The sequence below is a fragment of the Numenius arquata genome, chromosome 8 (assembly GCF_964106895.1).
Source record: "Numenius arquata chromosome 8, bNumArq3.hap1.1, whole genome shotgun sequence".
Classification (NCBI taxonomy): Eukaryota; Metazoa; Chordata; class Aves; order Charadriiformes; family Scolopacidae; genus Numenius; species Numenius arquata.
In genome coordinates, this window is record NC_133583.1 from 60,194,799 (window position 1) to 60,212,035 (window position 17,237).

Below are 17,237 nucleotides of genomic sequence, written 5' to 3' on the forward strand. Positions count from 1 at the left end.
ACAGTGTCAGGTAATGATATGCAATACAAGAGATACAGGCTATACTCTTCCAAAGCTGCTCTTCCAGTTTCCTGTAGCTCAGTTTTTCTATCAGTTATGCAACTTACGTTACATTTATATAACCAGTTCAGGGGAAAAAAAGAGAATTATTCTAGCCAGCAAAACTGCCTGAAGTTTTATAAGCCCTTCAGCATGAAGAAAGCGTCAGGACTTGTTCCTTAAAAATCCACCTGTTCTCAACGGGCCAGGAAATTAAAACCACTAAATGACACTTCCTTACTTCCCACCTCCAATCCGAATCAAGAGAAATTGCAACCAATTTGCCCAAGAGAACCATCATCAACTTTTTTTCCAGTAACCTAGTACTTTTTAGCATTATTTCAGTTTTTCAGAAGGATCAGGTGAATGTGGAAAAGAAATACTGGACGAGGTACCTAAGAGCTGCTAAAGACATGAAGTGACTGAGCAGAACAATCCCCCCTAATCTGTCACTTCATATATTGTATGGAAACTAGAGCAATAGATGGAAGTAACAATTTAGCTGCCAAACACCTCAAAATGCCATTCTTTTCAGAATCCACTTTCCTTTCTGATGAGGTTCAAGCATATCTGTCTCACCCCACAAGCAAAACTGAGCAGTATCAGTCCATTAAAAAGCTTTCTTTGCAAAAGGCAGGCTCTGAGTATGAATTGACCGAATCACATGCTGGGCTTTAAAAGCCATTTTCTATCAATTTGGCAAGCGTTTGCCATTACCGATACCTGAAATCTAATTGCGTTTTAAGCGCTTTGGAGATCTAAAGCAACTCTGAGTGTGTTTACAGGAATAATCTTTAAGAAATGGCAAACCGTTGGACAGGCTACAAAAGAACAACTTGAATATTGCCAGTTTATCGACCAGAAGAAAACATTTTGTCATTTTTTAATTGCTGTTGGACCTGTGGAGGCAGGAACAAAAACCCAACTCAGTCTTCAATCCATAACGCAGCTTCTCAGCATGCTTTCTGGTTCATAGGCTCTCATAACGATCCTTTTGACATCTAAATACAAACCCATCTTAAGGGTTTGTTTTTACGTGTAAAAGCTTTAATCTCTCGAAACAATTCAAACACCTTCCTCCTTACCTAAACACAGAGCAGCTCTTTCTTGTGCAATTCAAGTCCAACAGAACGTAGAGATTCAAGGGTTCTTCATTTGGGTTTCTGCTGTATTTTGAACCTCTCTTCCTCATACCAAGTCCTCTGGGCAGCAGGCAGCTGCCAAGAAACCTGGGGCCAGTTCTGCCAGTGAAAAAGGTATTTCACTTCCAAATCGAGGGAGGATGGGGAGGTCCATGGAAGGAAAGAGGTGAAATCTTCCCACCCACGACAGCAAGCATCACTGTCAGGATGCTGCCTACGAAAACAGAAAGGCTTTTCCCCTCTACGCAAAAAAAAAAAAAAAAAAGGAAGCCGGTTTCTGTGAATTCAGTCTTTTATTTGCAAGACTGAACTACTACAGAAACGTCCACCTAACTTATTGAATTAGCATCACTTATTCTTCCAACCAAGAACCCTGGATTGGTTCCAGCCCACCAAGAGGTAAGGCAAAAGAACTAAAGTCAGTTTAAACTGCAGATTGTCTGACTAAGAAAAAAACGAGGTTAAAAGGTACGTTGATTTCACCCACTGAGTCTCTCCAGTGACTGTTCAGGCACACTTCAGCTTTTTGCTTTGCAATTGATACAGGTTTGCTTTCCAAAGCTTTTCCATTCGATATTCTCTCCAGATCTTGCTTCCCATTTGGTTTTTTAAATAAACTCGTTGAACAGAGAAGTCAATTTGGACATACAGAAACAGCAACTCGAGATTTACAGAAGCTACCTTTCAAAAAAGGCCACTTTGAAAATAATTCTGAAGGAGTTTTGCAGTGTAGAGCCTCCCAGGACTTCACAAACTTAAAAATCGTTCCAGTTCTGTGTTTATTATATTCTTGTGCAAATTTAAACCCACTCACCCCAGCTTTTTACAAGTTTTTCACCTCACCCTTCCCAAACGTTTGCAGTTTTGCTCTGTAGGAGCATAGTGTATTCTGTCCCACTGGGCTTTGGGGCGGATGGCTTGCAGATAGTCAGATAAGTAAGATATTTAAGCAGAAATGAATCACTAAAAATGTATTGACAAAAAACGCTTGTAAAACCCGCCCGCGACCACTAACTTCTAACGCCGCAACTGAGAGCGAGAGCCCGATGCGATGTGTTGCTTGCTCAGAGGCGAGCGGCGTGTCCCAAAGTGGCTCTGTATTTCAAAGCACCTGTCTCGGTGTCACCCAGCACAAACCCAGATCAAGGTGCAACTTCCTGTGTGTTTTAAAAACAAGTGCCAGGAGGAAATGCCTACCACTCCCCATATATGGGCAAAACTGAACTTAAAATACCGAGCTTCAGCAGCCACGAATCAAACGGTACATACATTCTGCTCAAGAATAATATTGCAGAGAGTCTTCCACAATTAAGAGTTAAATCGGGCTAACTAGAGTTAAGTTTAAACACGGACTCAACTCTGGATTATTTCCATTTCCCCACCCCCTAAAAAGCCAACCACAAAAAAACAAGCAAACAAACAAAAAAAAACCAACAAACCTTTCCTGCACTGCGTTTTTCTGCCCTCCAGGTCTCCATGCCTCAAAATACACCCTCTGCATCCCTAATCCATCCCGTTGGCCGCAGGCTTCCCCAGCGCCACCTCGTCCTCCTTCCAAGCGCAGACTCGATGTCCGTTTAACCGGAGCCGGGTCCAGCCTCTCCTGCCACATCGTGCGACTGCCACCATGTTGTCTTCCTGCCACCAACCCACACGGCTAATGGCAGGGCTGATGCGCTTCAGACCCTTGCGTCCTGGTTCTCCTCATATATAAGCTTTCAATACGTATTTTGAAAATCCCAACTCAACAGGGCTGCCCAAACCACAATGAATCGTCTTCGCGCGCGCACACACACACACACGAACAGCAGAATTATATTTTTAGGTGTCTGGAGAAGGTGGAAGGTAGGCACAACTTGCCAGCTCCACATCCCTCTGGGGTGAGGGAGATCCCAGCAAGAGGTGACCTGGGCAGCTGTCACCACCTTCGGGGAAAGGAGCACCTACGGGGGGGGGGGGGGGCTGAAAGGCGTCCAAAAAGCGTCTCCATCCCCAAGACAGGAACCGATGCCAGACTGACAGCTGGACCCCATCAATTTTTCCAAGCACAGAAGTGCAAGGCAGCAGTATCTCCATTTGCAAAGAAGACCGAGGGACTCCTGGAAGCTCACGGGGGGTCCGAGCTCGCTCACGAGCACCCGGGTATTATTATTATTATTTTTTTTTTTTCGTAATTTCACCCATTTCCACCAGCCGGCACAACCGGAGTCATTTCATTCCGCTTCCCCCTCTCACCACAACCCGGCCTCCCCCGTCGCGGCCGCCCAGGAGTCGCCCCTCGCCCCAAACACCCCTTCCCAGCCCGGCCGCCGCCCGCAGGGGCCCGTCCCCACCCGCCCCGGCCCCTCTCCGCTGAGGGGAGCCCCGCGGCACCCCGCACCCCAGCCCAGGCGCCGGCCCCCGGGCCCGCCCGCCGCGCTGAGCCCGGGAAGGGGCCGGCTCGGCCGCCGGGGAAAGCCCCGCGCCGTCTGCCATCTCGGGAGCCTCCCTCAGGGAGGAGAAGCGCCCGCCGCCCCGCACCACCCCCTTCCCCGGCTCCCCTCGGCCCCGGGCCCGGTCGGGGGAAGACGCGGGAGCCCGCTCCGGCTCCACTCACCGCTTCCGTCGTGCCTCGCCGGGCGGCGGGTCTGGCGTGAGGCGAGCCGGGGGGGGGGGGGGGGGGGCGGGCGTGCCGCTCAGCCGCGGCCCCGCGGGGCTGGGGGGCGGCTCGGCCCAGCCCGGCCCGGCCCAGCCCGGTGGGTGCGAGAGCGAAGCCCGCGGGCGCTCGGCAGAGGCAGGGCGGCGGTCCCGGCGCGGCGATGGCAGCGGCGACCGCCCGCGGAGCATGCGCCGGGCCGGGCCCGCCCGGGGGTGGTGCCTCGCCGCGGCCGCCTCCGGGGCTGGGGGGGGGGCGGTGGCGGGTTTGGGGCGGCTCCGACGCTGAGGGGCTTTGGGGCCGGGTGGGCGGCGGGAGGCGGGTCAGGCCCTCGGGAGCCGCCGGGCCCCGGCGGGGAGCGCCGCGTTTAGGCCGCAGCGGCGTGTTCGGAGCCCGGTCAGGGGAAAAGCGAAGGGGTTAAAATGGATGTGCCTGCTGGGTGGTGTAAAGCGAGGTGAAGGCTTTAGCGGGCGGGGAGAGGGAAGCCAGACCGGTGCCCGGGTCAGCACCCGGAGGTTTTACAGTAGGTGCTTAAAAACCAGCGTGTCTTCTGGCACCGCTCGGAAGGTGCTGGTGTTGCAGGGTTCTCTTCACATCCCAGTGCCGAGCTCATGGCTGCCGTCTCCACAGATGTCCAGTGTCTGCCACGGTGTGGGCTGAGCTACTGGCGTATGTGGATCATAGAATGGTTTGGGTGGGAAGGGACCTTAAAGTCGACCCAGTGCCACCCCCTGCCCTGGGCAGGGACACCTCCCATCAGACCAGGTTGCTCCAAGCCCCCTCCAACCTGGCCTTGAACCCCTCCAGGGATGGGGCAGCCACAGCTTCTCTGGGCAACCTGGGCCAGGCTCTCACCACCCTCACAGCAAAGAAGTTCTTCCCCACATCTCATCTCCATCTCCCCTCTTTCAGTGTCAAACCCTTCCCCCTCCTCCTATGGCTCCCCTCCCTCATCCAGAGTCCCTCCCCAGCTTTCCTGGAGCCCCCCCCTTTAGGGACTGGAAGGGGCTCTAAGGTCTCCCCGGAGTCTTCTCTTCTCCAGGCTGAACACCCCCTACAACCTCATCTCCGGCCTCGTGCAGACGTGGATGAGCTGGCGTAAACAACTTTGGTGTTTACACCAAAATGAGGAGACACGCACAATTCTGCCGTCTGCACAGAAAATAAATCGGTTTCTTCACTGCGGTTTCGAACCCTGCTCAAAGTCACAGGAAACAGCACAAGTGGAAGTAATATCAGTAAGAAAATGATTCAGTGCAATAGAATGATTTTCCCCCTCCTTCCCCCCCCGCCCCCCATATTTGTCATTTTCTTCTGAAAGAAGAACCAATCTGCTGCTGCTTTTTGGGGGGAATTGTCCTAATCGCCGAATTGGTCATTAAAAAGAACATGCCCTGGTAAAACAAGCCCACTTTCGATGTAATGGTAGTTTCATGTAATTCAGACTAATCAGAGCACACCGATAACATCTTTTTGTCAAGGTTTTCTCATGCACGGCAGCACACGGGTGTGCGAGCCCCTTTGCCGGTTACCAAGTGTTTATACACCAATACAGTTCATCTGTCCTGGCTCATTGAACCTTTTCTCCAGGAAATCAACCCAAAGCTTTTCATTTCCCGCAGAGGAGCTGGGAGGCGGGGGCGGATTGTATGTGAGTGCACACGTGTGTGTGTGTCCGGGTGGCTGTAGTTTACAAACTAAAGATAGATTATCATTGATTATTTTTTCCCCCTTCTCCCAAGAGGAAAGGAGCCAGCCCTTCCCCGCCTGTCTCCAGAGCTGCCTGGGAACCAGCAGTGGAATCTGGATTATCTTTCTCCTTTTTCCTCAGTGACGTGTCATTGTTGGGTCTGGATTAACCACCTGCTGCGGGTGCACAGGAAAACCCTGGAGTCTCGCCCCATTTCCATCACTCTGGTAATTTTAACTTGGGCTAGAGAAGAGCCTGAGGTTGGAAGGAGGGAGGCCAATCCCTGCAGACACACGTGGCAGTGCCGTGGGGCTCTTAGACCTGACCTTTTCTTGCTCTCCTGTTCCCTGTCCCCCGTGATCTACCTGCAGGGGCCGTGTTCCATTGATTAACTTTCATTCTCATTAGCGCTTTCCATGGCTTTGCCTTTGTAATGATGAAATCGGTTTTTCTCGGTGGGTTTTCATGCTCAGTAACGTACCAGATCTTTATTATTTATGCTTTACAGGCAGGACTCATTTCCCAGCACAGCAGTTGATGCTGCGAATGTCCTTAAATCCTGAAGCTGCAAATGGAAGCCAAGCCGAGGAGGTGGCTGTGACGAAGGATTGCATAAGGGGCTTAGCCTGGCTGCAGCAGCTCAGAGGAGAGCAGCTTTACTTCTGCCTCCATCTAAATCGGTGCCCAGAGCCCAAGACCATGTCCAGGAACGACCTGGGCTCCCAAAGGCCACGTCCTTCAGCGGGAATTAAATTCTCACATGCTCGCACACCTCACTTTAAAAAATGGGGCTGGGCTCTTAGGGAACTTTCACAGAAATTGCGTGTTCAGTTCTGCCTGCAAGGCAAGCTTTTTGCTTTTTCTCCTTAATTTCAGAACACTGGTGTCTGCTGGTTTCTACTGGTTGTTCTGTGACATATAACTGGGATGAAATCAATGTGTTTCTAAAAATGACTCCCAAGAACTATGTAAATAACAGGGGAGGATTTCCAACCTATACCTAAAATGGTCTGCTTTTACCACAACATACCATCCTATGGGAAGGGTGTAATTTTGTATTAAAACCCTCAAAGCAGTTTTCTCTAAGGAATTAATCACATGTATTTGTAGCTGAGTATGTTCTCTTGCTTACAAAGAGAACAGGCTTGCAAAGAGCTGCAGAAAAGGCCTTTGATGCAGAATAAATTTTTCTTTCCCCTGCAAGTACCGTACTGGGGTGCAGTGACAGGTCAGAATAATTCTTTTTATCTTACATACTTATTTAATTTGCAACTTCCAGGATGCACTGACATCCTCCACAAAATAAAAGCCAAAATACAGATGACTAGACTTGACTGTCTTGGTGTTTGTAAATTAAAAATCAAACTAAATTCAAACAAATTCTCTCTTTGTAGCCTTTTTTCAGGAAGGGGCAGGGATAGATGCACAAATTTTCCCTTTCTTGCCTGCTCTGCAGTTTGGTTTTTAAGCTTCCAGAAGCCAAACTTCACAAAGGTCTCTGAAATGGTAATGTTTTCACACTACTGTAGACAGTATAGATGTTTAGAAACCTTTTTTTTTTTTTTTCCATGGCATTTCAAGATACAGTGGGGGGCCCTGCGTACAGTAAAGTGCTTTAAATCACTGATGCTGTCAGCTTGGGACTGACCGGACCTTTACATAAAATGTGATTTAACACTAAGTGGTTTCAGTTTGTCATTGATTTCTTCCTGGCAGTACTTCTGGAGCCTGATTCTTCTCATAGCGCGCTAGCGAAAATCAAAACTGGCGTAAAAAGTATTTGGAAAAGTAAAAGAAGTACTAGTACTGGGAAAAAAAGTCCTAGCGTACTTTTCGTACGAGCGAAAATCAGGAGGAGGCAGTGAAGTCACAGGCGCTGTGTTAACATGTAAAATGTGCCACTGAATTTCAAGGTCAGCCATTCCTTAAACTGTAATAGTATTAGAAAGTATTCTGAGAATAATTCTCTGTGCTTTTCTGCAGAGTGTCAGGCTATGTTCAGTGCTCTTCATATTTTTTTAAATTATTTTTTTTTCCCCTGAAAGAAAAACATTCTTCCATTTTTATCTCCAGGAAAAAAAAAAAAAAAAGTGGGAGTTACTAAGTGGAGCATTTTTTCCTTGAGATCAACAAAACCAATCTTTTCATGTAGACTTATTTTTTCTAACGCAGAGCTCTGAGCGGGACCCGCACTAGGTTTGGTTCACCCAGGAGCATCTGGGACTCTGGAGCAGGAGGAGCAGGAGGAACAGGTACCAGGCAGCAAAGAGTCGGGTCAGGCGAAGGGGGTGACACAGCAACAACCCTGGGGGCTCCAAACCCCCCGTTGTGTGCCCGTCGTGGGTGAATTCACCCTGCGATATCTCGGAGATGGGGAGGCCCCTGGATACTGCAGCGACGGGGTGGGACCTGCCAGGGGAGCTGTATAAATAGATATCAAGCGCACGAGTTCTTTCATCTGATCTGCTGCTGAATTTATCTTAAACTTCCTGTGCTCACATAACATGCACGAAACCCTGTCTGCGACACTGTTTTCAGAGTGCTTGTCTCTGCTTGGAAAAGCAAGTGAGAGAATTTATTTTGAGGCATCGGGAATGTGTGAATCGCTTCTTCCTAATTTACTACTTCTAAATATGGTGCTCAACTTTTTTTTTTTTTTTTTTAAGCTAAGTGGGGTTTCTAATGATCTCAGTTTGGGGAAGGAGAGGGACCTCATGTTGGTAATCCGTATTCACTTGGCAAAAAAAAAAAAAAAAAAAAAAAAAAGATTAAATTTTACCCATCCAAAGCAGTGCCTGTTCTGAGGCTGCCGTGGCAGCCGCTGCTGAAAGCCAAGCAGCCGGGGGGGGATTTCCTGCGCAGGGCTGAAGCCAGCTGAGCGGTGTGTAGGAGGTGTGACACCTAACTCCACTTCCCGACTTCCCTGGCCGGTGGCTGGCGTTGGCTCGCTTTGCTCCTGGAGATGCTGCCGCCGTGTCTCAGTCCTACATCGGGCACGTTCATGTTGCTGCTCGCCTTCATCGTCTGTTTTTTCCCCGGGGCCACCTTTCTGGTTCTTCGTTATCCTCTTAACAAACCGAACCAAAGGCGTTATTTGCATTTTTTTTTTCTCCAGATTTCTCCCCTGAAAAATACACCTTGTGTTCGCTTGTTGTGGAGCAGAGACTGAGTTTGTGTGAAGAGCTGTAGAGCAGCTGCCAAGGATGGAGTTACACCAGTTCGCAGCTGGGACAGTGCAACCAGTGCAGCCTAAATCTGGTTTCTTGTCTCAGCCATCGCTGCTCTGAGACGGAACAGAGCAGGCTGGTGGTGCTGGTGGTGGCGGTGATGGTGGTAGTGGTGGCCAGCTCCGAATCCCACTTCTGATTCCCCCTCCGCTGAAGTCAGCCTTGTTTGGTGACGCCACCTTTTTATTGTGCTCCAAGCAAACAAAATACGCAAAAACAAATCAATACTGCCCAGAACCTCAAATGCATTTTCTTCAGCTCATCTGCTCCCTGGCGCGTCTCCAGAAGGATGAGTTTGGACCTGGCACAGTTCACAGGTACCCTCCTGCCGCCTGGCTGCCTGCCAGCCACACCACTACAGCCAGATGCACTTGTATATATATTAGTTCCATATATAAATATACATATGTATATAACCGAGAAAAAGCCGTACGTGCAACCGTTGGCTTTTATAAGGGCAAATCTAACACTAACTGGAACTGGAGGTGGGTCTGCTAGTGAGGAGGGACGAAGCAGAGCAGCGACCTCAACCAGAGCAATAATTAAATAAAATTCCAGTTTTAGGACTGGAAATGCCACATTTGTCACCAAAACCTTTCCATAATGGTACACCACGTTGACTCACGTCCCTCAGGGTCCACAGATCACAGGGCTTGTTTACACAGCAGGGGGCGTTTCTCAGGTCAGTGTCCAGCATCCGAGACCAGGATGAGAGAACACACGTAACCTGTGTTCTAAAATCTTTAACGAATTATTAGCCGTTGGGATATACAGCCTTGCTTGGACAACTTCTCAAACACAGTCTGTTGCTCCTTGTTTTCTCACATCTGCTTTTGGAAGCTATATTTCCTTGGTCTATATTATAAAGCAGCATTTTTATGTGGCGTTTGCCAAATTCCCCCTCCCTCTGTCGCCCGGAGATAGAGAATTAAGGTCACATTTCCAGGAAAGGTGCCGCTCATAACGGCACAGAGGGTTCAGAAATACAAGCGGGACGACAAACAAATTCCAAATCTGGAAGAACGGGGGACTTTCTCCCATCCCAAGCCCATTAAGGATGAGCAATATCACCCTCAGGAATTATCACCCCAGTCTCTGCCTTCATCCTGCTGTGGTAGGACTAATGTTACAGCGCGATTTGATATCGTTACCTACGGGTTTGAAATGTACCGAGAGCATTCAGGCTGCAATACAAAATCTGGTGGAAATACCCGATGTTCCTGTTTCATTCCATGGAACCTATGGAGGGGAAAAGCAGGGTAGGATTTTTCTCCCATTTTATGTAACTCTGTTTTCCTTCATTTCCTCTCAAGTGAAACACGCTATATTTCATGCACTTGTTTTAAAAGGCTGTGGTGTGTTTCCTTTAACGTAGCCGAGTTAAAGGGGCGAAAAAGTGAAAAAGCCTTAGATTAAGAAGGAACTAAACAGATACTGCGTTCCTCTAATAATTTTCAGATAAAACACCCCCTGTGCGTTGTGATTAAAATGAGTTTTCCTTTAACGGGGATGCAAATGCAACCGCAGCAGCATGTCATATTTACATCCAAAATTAATTAGGCTTCATGAGCAATAAGCCTGTGGAAATTTTAATTTCCAGAGTCCCCTGGAGCATTGCATTTCAAACCAGAGTGCGGCAAGGCTTCGGATGCTGGAGGGGTGGCACCGCATGGTGTCCCGAGACGTTGTTGTCCTGCACCAGGTGGAAATTTTTCTGTAACACACACGTGACTTTCTTTATCACTCTGGGAACATGAAGCCAACACCTTTTAAGGAAATTGCCTGGAGATGAAATACACCGAATCAGCAGGTAATCCTGGACACGCATCAGGAATATCAGCACAGAGCCTCTCATGTTGTCTCTGCTGATCTGTGCCCACCCAAACCGGCACAGCCTTTATCAGGGAAAGGTACTGACTCCTCTTCATCCACTTCCCTCTGAAGAATCACTTCCGCCCTGACTCTCCGAAATGATGATCCTAAAGGGCATCTGCGTGTTCATGTTTTTGCTTGTGTGTTTTTGTTAAAGTCACGCTCTTTCTCCTCAATAATCACAAGACGTGAGAATCCCGGTTACGGAAAACAGTTACTCCTGGAACTTCAAAGTGACAATTAAACCCACTGATTTTCAGACCTGTTACTGACCTCACCTACTCCTCTGCCAGCCCTTTCTCCAGGGCGCTTCGCTACAAGCTCTTTGCTACTGCCCTATCAAAACCACATGGGGTGGTGCTGCCCTTGTGCGTCCAGCCCTTGACTCATTTCCTTGAGCCTTCCACCACCATCAGCCCCAGGTTGGTCCCAGTAGCAAGGACCCATAGATGGTGCCTTCTTGGGTGGAGCAACACGCTGGTGTTGGGAGGGGGTCCGTGGCTCTGTTGTCCGTCCACCAACACCTCCACAGGGAATCATTTGCTCTCTCACAGACTTATTTTTAGGCAGGAGGAATCTGAAGCTTGTGCAAATGTTTAAACACATGTCTCACTTGAATTATTCAGTGTACTTTGCCTGCTTCTGGAATTAATTAAAATGGAGGGTAGTCAATAGCAAGCTCTCACGTTCACCGTAGGGAGGAGGCAGCAAACTGGCAGCGGGAGGGCTGATAACCACCTGCCCTCCCCACCCCTCTGGCACCACAAGCTGCCACGCCATAACCACTCTGCTCCCTCAGCAGTGCTGCCACCAAATCTCAATGAGTTTGCCTTAATTTAAGGAGACTGGTGTGGGCACAGTGCTGGGGATGCACCCTGAGCTATGGTTGAGGCTGCAGTGCCTGATGTCAGAAGATCCAGGGAACCACCCAAACCAAGAGCTGTTTCCCTCCTGAGCAGCATCACACCTTTTTTTTTCCCGCTACAGTTGAAGGAGGCTTCTTCCAGTGTCAGATGCACATCCCTGTGTAGCAAAAAAACCCAGACTAAATGCAGCTCTCGTCCTCTTGAAGGCAACGAGGAACTTGAGATAGGAATCAGAACTTCACCTATGATCTGAAGGATAGGTCTGAGCCACAGGGGTCCTTCCTCTGGCTCTAGCAGTGTTTGGTCCCAGAAAGCTTTTCACATCACCCCAACATAAATGCATGACCTCATGTAAGAGTATATTAATCCACACATAGATCCATGCCCCTCTCAAGTGTTATGAAGGGCAAATTACGTACCAAGTTGCACAATCTTGACTTTACCATCTGCCTGAATACAGAAATGACAGCAGTAACTTTGATCCGTACCACACTGAAACACTCAGCTCCTGATGAGCGTTTTTGCCCCCAATCAGACATCAGTTGCAGTTTCCTCTTGTGAATCAAGCTGATGACAAAAACGCAGGGTTTACATATTATCCCAAAACGTGAGGTACAGTCAGAATTATTTTATGCAGAAAGGAGAAATGATGGTGCCGTCCTGTGCTCACATAGTACCCCTGGGGATTACTCCTCCCGGTAATAGGCAGGTGTTAATTGCCATTACTGTTACCGCACCACGTTTGCACCGAGTGCAAAAAGGACCCTGACCTGGAAACAGGAGCAGGAGCGTAATCACAGCGCTCCCCTGAGAATAGTGGGAATGCAGCTCCAACACACCGACCCGATTTTACTTTAAGAAAGTGAAAATGTTACCACGATTGAGCTGAGCATATTTGTTATGAACAAATAATGTCGAATTCTTGGTAAGCCTGTGAAATTTTGCAGGCAGGGTGCTCTGACTGAGCACTTCTTGCCAAGAAGCTACCTCTGCGCCTGAAGAAAAAAATAACGCTGCACGGCTGAGCTGGTGACGTTCCTGATCACACAAAGAGACCTCACCAGAGTCTTCATCAGCTTGGTTTTTTCATTCTACTTTGTCCAATATCTCCAGACTCACATTCAGAAATTGCTTAACCTGACCCAAAACCAAGTTACATTCTGGGACACCTAATATTTGCACATATCCAGTAGTGTGGTTAGGCTACTTGATTTGTAAAGATGTTTAATCAAGAAGGCTTGGACTAAAGTTCAAGTGCTCTGCATTAGCCAGAGATGATTTGAACGAGCAGTAATTAGAACACAGTCTGATTCATATGGGGCGCTGCTGGACTTTGAAATGACGGCTGCGTAACTGAAACTCTGTTGAGAAGGATTCTTTTTATTTTAGTAGAACTAAAATGAAGCTTTTTGGTACCTTCATGCTTCACGCTGAAGAGTAATAGAGTTTTTTTAAAAAAAGCATTTTTGGGAAAGGCAACATCTTCACCTGGTTTCAAGGCTGAGTGGTAGCAGACAATGGAAGCCTTTATCCTGTGGTTGTCAGAATCCGATAGCGGCTGGGCAGCTTGCTCGGAGCAGAAACTTCGACCCTTAAAAGGACGATTTGTGGCCGAGAGCCAGGAACAGAACAGCCCTCCTTGTCTGCAGTCTCGCGGCCCCGAGGAGACATCACAGGAGCAGAACTGCTGTTCTTCTCATGCGAAACGTGGGTGGGAAGGCGACGGCCTCCAGATGGGAAAAGGGACTTTCCTGATGAAAAAGCCTGAGAACCGATGGGTCAGAAAAAATCCATCTGGAATGACAGCTGAGACGTGTCACCAGAAAATTGCCTTGCCTTGGGATCATACCCATAAATTATGGAAACTTTTATCAGAAAACGGATGGTCCTGAGAGATTTTATTTTTGAGCAGAAAGCCATGCGATGTATCACTGTATGCATGTTGTTTACATCTTGCTTTAACACAGTTTGTGGGAGGAAGTGCTCCACTGCCAAAAAAGACTTGATAGTTGCATTGTTCGCATGTAGCAATATTTAGACACGGCAAACCCACCAGTATTTATAATAATGCTGTCCCATTATGGTATCAGTCGGAAGCTACAGGAAAAAGAGATGGACTCTATGTCTGCTGAGCCAGAGAGGGAGATAAAGGCTCCCAGCAAATCTGATCGGAGAGGTGGTGTTTTCAGGCACAGACAGCGTTTCAGTTCCTGTCCCATGCCAGAGCTCGAAGCTGTACTTGTTGTAACAGGAAACGAGAATCACAATCTGAAGCCAGAGGCACATATCACTCAAACGGGCTCTTTGCTCTCTTCCCCCCGCCCCGTCCTCAACGCCTGCTGCAGGACAGGGCTAGCAGCTTTGCTGCATGTCCCGCTGAATGAGCTGGGTTGGTCATTAACCCTCAAACCTGACCCAAGGCTGGGTAGGTGAGGAACCTTCTTCCTTGGACCCGGTCCATAACAAACCTTGTATCTGCCTCTGAGCAGTTATCTTATTTCCCGTGGGAAGGACAAGAACTTTTCGGTTTCTAGTACGAGTCAGCACCCTGACTGTATTCATCAGTGAACACCCAAAGCCATCCTTGGGGCAGCACCAGGAGGACCTGGCTGAACGCCACCACGCTACTCCCAGCTCCAAACTCCACTGCCACCTGCCCTTCTCCCAGGAAAGGGGACGCATAGCCCCCGAGTGCTTGCTGGCTCCTAAAACGACAGCAAAAATAGCTAAAAAGAGATGAAATCCAGCCTTGGCCAGCCTGGAAGCCTACAGATGCTCACACCTTCAGGATCCCACAGCCCCTCTTCTCTCCTGTTCATCCTGTAACCTGCTGTGCTGCAGGAGATGTCCGCCTCTCATTTTTGGGACGAGCATATTCCTGCCCAGGGCAAGGGGTCCACACAGGCTTCAGAAAGTGGCAGAGAGGAAGCCGAGGGTTGACTCTGCTCAGATTTTAATCTATCTAGAACTTAAACTCTTGGTAGCAGGATGTCATTTTTATCGTTTGCAGAGTTTTTAGTACAAGAGAGTCCTCCTCCAGAAACAGACTCACGCTGCTATCGTAACACCAGTAATTATTTCCCCCATTTAAATGACGCACAGTGGCAAAAACGTTCCATTGTGGCTGTAACAGCACCGACCCCGTCTGGGCCCACAGACAGAGCAAGCAGCAGCGTCTGACAGAAATGCCTTCCAGTGAAGAGGATTGGAGAAATAACAAACTGTGTAATTGCCATCTTGGAGCAGACTGATGGTGAAGCTGATCCCTGTCCTCTCCCCAGAGCAGAGAGCTGCAGCCAGGGCTGTGCAGAGAACCACAGGGCAAGGCCCTGGACAGCCACGAATCATCCAGCCCAGAAGGAAGAGTTTTCTAAACACCGCTGGGTTAATGACCACATTTAACATTGGTATCAAGAATTGTGACCTCTGGAAATTGCTGCATCAGCCTTGGCAGCCTGAGGGTCATACACTTCCTGGGGGTGGGGGGGAAGATCTGGGGAACAGGCACTACACTAACATGTCTGCAAGTCTCTGCTTATTTTATGCCGAAAATCCCTGGGGTTTCCCACTCCCAGCACAACCCAGCCCGCGGGGCCCCTCTGCTGTCGTGTCCCAGCACTGCACCCCGGCCCCGCACCTTCCATCTCCCGGGGACAGATACACCCTCAACCCTCTGCCTCCCACCACCTTTGTTCACATGGCACAAAAATCAGACAGCAGGTTCCCCGAAAACCTCAGCCTTTTCCAGGTATTTTCATAAAATTGCTACAGAAGTTACCTGGGAAATTCGCAGTCTCCCACTTGCCGGGGCAGAGAAGCCCCGAGCAAACCCTGCAAGGGGCTGTACCAGCTGCATCGCCCAAGCACGCTTGAAATAACTTGCATCCCACCATCTATTTCCACGTATTGAGACATACAGAAAATGAGTTAGGAGACCAGTTAGCCAAGACTGTGGTATCTTTACCAGGAAGTATTAAAAAAATACCTTAAAAGGGCTTTGTTTTCTTCATTGCTACAGTCATTTCTGTCTGTTCTGGTACCAAATATTACCCGCTGACCTGCGCCTCCGCTCTTTCATACCTCACCACGCTGCACAGGACCCTGCTTTTCTGAACCATTTTTGAAGTTTTCCAAAGCACAGCGTTTCTGGAAGATCTTCCAAGGCAAAAAAAACCAAACAGTCATTTAACAGGCAAACTTTCAATAAAGTGTAATATTTTATTAAAATAAAACGTTTTCTTAACCTTTGATTTTTATGCAAGGGGTAGATGAAAAAGGAAGTAGGCTCCACTTCAGCAGGACGCTGCGCTGTACGTGTGTCAGTCTGTCTGTCCCCAGGGCAGAGAGGAGCGGTGGCGCGGGGCCCCCGTGAAGCTCAGATGGCTGCCATCCTTCAGTTATCACAGTACTGTACCTTTACAAGAGACAGCATCAGCACTGTGATAACTGAGCCAGGGCAGCCTGTCAGTCATTGCGGCCCACCTCTGCAACACTGCTGAGCCCAGCAGGCGGCCTCCTCCGGCTCCACATCCCGTACATCTGCTCAAAAACCCCACATTGCCCCAAACAAGATGCCAGGAGAGAGGCTCAGGAGCATTAAACAGGAGCGGCTTTGCACCTCAGGTTTCAGTCCAGAAAATTATCCAGATAATTAGTGCTACCGTAATGACCGTGGTGGCTTCTGCAATGCAGCTCAAAAGTGTTAAGTAGCAGCTTCTTCTGGCCAAATCCACCAATACCGGACTTAATGGAAAAAGGGGTAAGTAACCACTCTACAGATATCACTAGAGAGAAGAGGGGCACCACTGGCTCCCCCTTAAATTCACCAGAGCTACAAAGAAGCATTTGGTTTAGGCCACGTTAAGTATTGAATGTCATGAACCAGACAGTCAGCGGGTACGATGGCGGGGAGCCAGGTAAGTTACTGGAGCTCCACTGCTTGTGACAGCTGAGGAGCGGGGCTGGTTAACAGCGCGAATCCAAGGGTAGCACCACACCGTGAGCACACCACACACCGCATGGAGCCTGCCAGGCCTTCACCAGCCAAGCGGGCTGCCGGGCACAGGAATTTTACAGCACAGCAAGCACATTCAGGTGGGCTTAACGGGAGTTTGCATCGCAGACGTCCGTTCCTACACCCACTGATGGCTTTGAGGGGATACCAGGCAGCTGCTTTCGCAAGCAGAAGAGGGGCCTAAAGACCTGAGGTGCTTCAAAGTACCCAGCTGGCATTCTTAGGCCACAGGATCCACATACAAAATTGTGAAAAACAATTCTGCAGCAAACTAGTTAAATTATAAGCTTACGTCAACATGTATTTTACCCTTTTTTTTTTTTCTTCCCTAAAAACAGGCATTGCCGAAAAGAACATGAAACACACCCCTCCATCCTTTGGATATGGCAATCAAATACATAAAGTTCTGAAACAAGTTTAAAAAAACCCCAATGGTTCTACATAGTAAAAGTGTTATTAACTTTTTATATAAAGTTCATTTATGATGTTGATGGAGTTCACCAGTACAAATCGCTCTCACATTTCTACCAGGAGGGAGCAGAAACTCCCAACGTGGTGTTAATGCTCTAAATAACTTACCGAGAAAAGAGCGTGTCCTGAGATGTTACAGAAACTGTTTTTAAAAAGAGAAATACGTAACACTCGGCTGGATCCAGCTACCAAAACGGTGTCTTAACAAGTTTTTAACTCAAGAGGGCAATGGAGAGACAAATATGAAGTATCTGACGAGAAGCACGCAGTGGAAAAAAAAT